Genomic DNA, 5827 nt, shown 5'->3' on the forward strand with positions numbered 1-5827 from the left:
TATATCATCATCAACTGTCGACTCATCCTTTCTGTTACACACTACACTGAGACTGCCGGTTACATCTACCCACAACAAGCACAAGCAGTCTGCTCCCTCAATGCAATGACAGTGCTGGCTGCGTACCAGGTGGAAATCTTGGAGGACATGGGCCGCCAGCTGGACTCAGGAGCCCCTAACCCGGTTCTCTGGGACGAAATCTGTGTGGTGAATGACCTGGTGCTGCGCTGCTCACGGGGTGCCATGCAGAGCTGCGGCCATGTAATGGGGCTTGCAGTCGCAGGTGAGAGGGCCTTATGGCTGAACCTGTCAGGCCTGAGTGACACACAGAAGGCGGCAGTCATGGACGCAACATATGACCCCACTAAAGGTCTGTTTGGTCCAACTCTGTAGAAGATGAGAGAGGCCAGCACTCTCAGAAAACAAGAGGGTGAAGCCTTCGACCTCTGCCTACCCCGGAGGCACACACCCCGTCCACAGCAGGGACAGAGAGGTAGCTTTACTGCACCAGCAGCAACGGTGGTGCGCGGGGCTACAAGGCCACAGAGGCAGGCCACTGGTCCACAGACTAGCCAGCAGTCTCGGTCAGACGACTCCATGGGGGAAACACTCCTTTGTGGCTGTGGCAGCAAAGAATCGTCACTCCCACCCTGGAGAAGGGAAAAAGAAGCGGCCATCCTAACCCCCCCCCCCCCCCCCCCCCCCCCCCCCCCCCCCCCCCCCCCCCCCCCCCCCCCCCCCCCCCCCCCGCTTCTCCCTCCTGACTCGCAGGACAAGGTTGGAGAGGTAGAGCAAAAATGAGCGAAAATACACATTCAGGATTTTAACACAAAAAGTGCTCTGTCGTTCAATCCGACCGGGGGATTGGTTTGTAACGATAGATCTTTCAGATCCACATTCCACATCGCCATTTATCCCGCACACAGGAAATTACTCAGGTTTGCGTATCAGGGAAGAGCCTACGAATACCAAGCAATCCCATTTGGGCTGTCATTAGCGCCGAGGGTGTTCACCAGGTGTGTGGACCAGATAGTCATTTATGTACGAAAATATTCTGATACCGCTGTTCCTCAATGGAGACAGCGGTATCAGAATATTTTTGTACATAAACGACTATCTGGTCTGCTCCCACTCTCGGGAGCAGGCTGCCAGAGATTCCACTACGGTGATAACTTATCTCAGGGATTTGGGGTTCAACATAAACTGGCCGAAGAACCGAGTAGAACCCACGCATTGTACGGAGTATTTGGGTCTTAAAATAAACTCCCTCTCTTATCGCGTCACACTGTCAGAGGGGAGACTAGCGTTTCTGGGGCACTGCCTCTCCCTTTTCCAGCTGGGCAAAGCCATGCCGTTCAGACTATGCCTTCGCCTGCTCGGCCTGATGGCGTCAGTAGTGTGTGTGGTACATTTGGGGCTGTTAATGATGAGAGATTTTCAGCGTTGGGTGGCAGCATTACACATGTGCCCACGCAGTCACCTCAACCGAAGGGTGATGATAACGCTGGCGTGCATAGCAGCCCTCCACCCGTGGAGAGACACAGTGACTCTCGCGTCAGGTGTCCCGCTTGGGGCGGTGTCATCCAGGGTAACCATAACAACAGACGCGTCCCTGTCAGGATGGGGAGCGACGTTGTCGGGGAGGACAGTGAATGGCACATGGAGCCGGAGATTAGCCCCTGCTCACATAGATGTCTTGGAGCTTATGGCAGTGTTTCTGGCTCTGAAACATTTCCTGCACTTTCTCCAGGGTTGTCATGTTTTGGTGAAAACAGACAATTCCACAGTGGTTGCATACATCCACCGCCAGGGTGGCACTCGCTCACTACAGCTACAAATTTTGCTCGCAGAGTGATTTTGTGGAGCAGCGTAGTCTCTTTGAGCAACACACGTGCCAGGCGTTTTGATCAGGGGTGCAGATCTCCTGTCACGGGGAAATCCTCTGTACGGAGAGTGGACTCTCCACCCACAAGTGGTGGAACAAGTCTGGCAGAGATACGGTCAGGCAGCTGTAGATCTCTTTGCCTCGCAAGAAAACACACAGTGCCCAATGTTCTTTTCTCTGTCAGACATACATGCACCGCTGGGTGCTCTAGCTCACCCGTGGCCAAACGTGCTACTCTATGTATTCCCCCCCTCAGTCTTATCTCTCCCACTCTGGCGAGGGTGAGAGAGCAGGGCCTGTTGCTAATTCTGATAGCGCCGCGGTGGCCATCCAAGCACTGGTTGGCAGAGATAATACAGCTTCTGGTGGGAGAACCATGGCCTCTCCCCATACGCAGAGACCTTTTCTCCCAAGTTGGCGGGGAAATTGACCACCCCCACCCGGACCGCGTAGCCGTCGGATGAGCCCCTTGGCCCGTGAGAGGTGGAACCTGAATGCATAAGGCCTGCCAGAACGGGTCATTGACACCATTCAGAGTGCAAGGGCCGCATCCACCCGCTCTCTTTATAGCGGAAAGTGGAGGGTTTTTGAGGAGTGGTGCGAACATAGGGATACAATCCCTTTTCAGTGTTCTGTGGTGGACCTGCTGCGTTTCCTCCAGTACCTGATGGATGAAGGAAAAGCTTTCTCCACAATTAAGGTGTACTTGGCTGCTGTCTCAGCCTGCCACGTGGGTTTTGGGGATAAGCCCGCAGGGCAAAATCCCTTAGTTTGTCATTTCATGAAAGGAACACGCCGCAAGGTCCCATTTTCCAAGCTCTTGGTGCCTTTATGGGGCTTCTCGGTTGTGTTGGACGCCCTCTCTCATCACCCATTTGAGCCTATGGAGGCAGTGGGGATGAAGTTTATTTCTCTTAACGTCTTGCGAACATAGGTCCCGTTCACGGGACCGTTTGAGGAAGTGGTGACTTCCCTCATAAATGCAAACATTAAACCGTCATAAACACGCTCATGCCATACATCATTTGAAAGCTTAAAGTCTCATGATTCCATTGAGCCCACACACAAAGCAATTAGGTGACTTTTTGGGTTAAAATCATGTTTTGAAGTAAAGAAAGACAGAAAGATTCAAATCTAATCGAGTGTGTTTTCCTATCTGTCCCCTCGTGTCTTTAATCACAGCGGTGAAAGATCGCCAAAAAACCTTTTTTTCCTACATTGCCAACACTCCAAGATATTAGAATATCCAAGCCTTGTAATCCATAATTATCTGGTCCCCTCACAATCTTGTAGTTTCAGGCCAAGTTTTGACGTAGAGAAATCTAGCATCATTTCTCGGTTTTGATCGCTTGTATCTTTATCCCTGGGCGCACTACAAAGTCACTCTGTACACCACTAGACTCTCTGGCTTCTGCAGGTTCTTTGTTCCCAGCCAATAGCTTCAGTCTCTCTCGAGATATCCCTGAGCCAAGCCAATCAAATTCCACAGTCCCCATTCGGCCCACGTTGGAAAAATTGACAGTATATCCCACCAGTTAGAAGAAGAGGTCATAAAACTGGCATCCATGTGTAGCCAATAAGAAGACGAGTTGATTGATATCAAACATGGCCAGAAAAAACTAACCCTGTGATGTCTCCAGCTGTGTCAAAGCAAAAATAAGGCCTTCTTGTGGCATTTCACCATTTCATCAAATTATGATTACTTATTCCTATAAATCTATGCATGCAGTTATTACAGGTATGTGTGTGAGTGATGTGGATGTGTTTTTGTATTTCAGAAGTATTATATTTTGCACTTTTGGGGCTTTTTTAGAAATAGGAAATAAGATAAACGCAAAGACATAGAAACTGTAGAAATAAATTCATATAAAATCCATTTTCTAAGTCATTTTTTTTGACTGAGACAAGTTGAGACATGTGGCTAGGGTACTATTTTTGGATGTAGCCCATGTAATATGCTTACAGTAGTGTTTTTTATTAATTTTACAAATGATTTACTTGGACGGAAATATAAATTCTCTGTTCTAACCTGTTTAGCTCTGTGTCAGTAAGGCCTAGTGTCACACTTCCACTAGAAACAACAAATTGAGAGTGTTAACTTCCCAATGACCTCAGGATCATCCCAGAGGGCCAAAGTATGTGGGAACTGCATCACTTTTTTGGGGGTAAAAATTTAGGCGAGAAAAGCATGTGTTTTCAAGTGTATCTGAACAGCTTTTCTCTTGGCTTTAACCACTGCAAAGCCAGTGAGTGACTTACAGGCTTTGTCTGTTCAGCCAACCTGTCTCCAGTTTGCCCTAGGGCTCTCTAGTGTCTGTTTGCGGCCAAACCCAGCATTTGTGCCTAAGGGGTGGAGTCAGCCTACAGGTGCCCCTCAGTGGAGCTCTGGGCTTTCCACCTGCCTTCCTTCTGCTCAGAAGAGGAGAGAAGGCTTCACATGCTGTGCCCTGTCCGGGCCCTGCACATGTATGTGAGTTGGACGGCAGTGTTCAGGAGAGCTGATCAGCCGTTTGTGTCCTGGGCTACACCCCTCAAGGGTAAGCCGCTGTCCCGCCAGAGTCTGTCCCACTGGATTGTGGAGGCCATATCATTGGCCTATGAGTGTAAAGGTTTGCAGGCCCCTCGGGGTCTGAGAGCTCATTCAACAAGAGGCATGGCCACTTCATGGGCCCTTTTCAGGGGTGTTTCAGTGGCAGAAATTGCTACGGCAAGCTGGGCTACACCTCACACTTTTGTGAGGTTCTACAGGCTCGATGTTTCCGGACCAACCTTGCACAGGCTGTGCTGAAGGTAACGGCACCTGGGTTGATGTGACTCTCGGTTCAATGTTATTTGGCTTAGGGAGATTCAGGCAATACGGGAGTGGTCTATATCTCCCATAGTGAAACACTGAACGAAGTTAGAAAAAGAACTTTAGGTTATTTAACATAACCCTGGTTCTTTGATAACAGAGTGAGGTGCTTCACCAACATGTCCCTCCTTGCAGAGACAAGGAAAGAAACCTATCTGAAATGATTTGTAAGGAGCCGGTCGACTGTGATGATATGAGGGGACGTGGCCCCAGCACAGTTCGACCTGTCTGTCACAGACTGACGTGGTGTCATTGGAGCTTCCATAGTTCGTCACGCCGAAGCAATTCCCATAGTGAAACACCTCCCTCTGTTATCAAAGAACCAGGGTTACGTTAAATAACCTATAGTTTTATAGCCTGTTTTGTGGCACCAACAACTGGCTGTAAAAAGGGAGATGAATGATAGATGAGAGATAGAGTGATGTGTGATAGCATTCCTGTATGTGATTACCAGTTCCTGTAAATGTAGTCTATGTGAATGTGGATGTTTAGCATTCTGTTCTTCTTATTTTATTAAAGGAAATCTTTTGCAACTACGCACTGACTGCCTGCACACAGACATGCACAGCTACTTAGAACAAACATTCTGATTTGCTGACCTTTGTGCATGTGACAGGGCGCATTGCGGCCGTCACCGTAGCGATGCGCAACTTGTACCTCCAATGTTTGCACACTGACTTTTCAATACTCTCCCTATGAGTGGGTGTGTGACACGTGTTTGTTTTGTTACCTTTTATTCTGTTTAGATTTATCAGTTACTCCATTCATTTCCATAGTCCTACTGTTGTCACGTAGTTTTTTAGTGCACGAATTTAACAGCTAAAACTACGGTGATAGTCATGCATGCAACATTGATTTCATTACTTCCCCAATCTGTTAATCATTCTTATACATTGTTCATCATTACCATTTTATCTTGTTATATATTCCTTAGTTATAATAACCACAAGACCATTAATCCTTTGTTGATCTAACAGTTTATTTAACTTTAATTGTAATACAAATCATTTAATCATTTGTGTCCTCTTACCTGTATACTCTGTTGTAATCTTAAAAGGGAGTTTGCCGTATGCACCGGGGTATTTATAGAC

General features: G+C 48.0%; 1 pseudogene; it reads left to right on the forward strand.

The window, feature by feature from the left end:
* The first annotated feature begins 105 nt into the window (after positions 1-105).
* On the forward strand, positions 106-4673 carry LOC117960558 (annotated as a pseudogene).
* The last annotated feature ends 1154 nt before the right edge of the window (positions 4674-5827 follow it).

The sequence above is a fragment of the Etheostoma cragini genome, chromosome 17 (assembly GCF_013103735.1).
Source record: "Etheostoma cragini isolate CJK2018 chromosome 17, CSU_Ecrag_1.0, whole genome shotgun sequence".
Taxonomy (NCBI): domain Eukaryota; kingdom Metazoa; phylum Chordata; class Actinopteri; order Perciformes; family Percidae; genus Etheostoma; species Etheostoma cragini.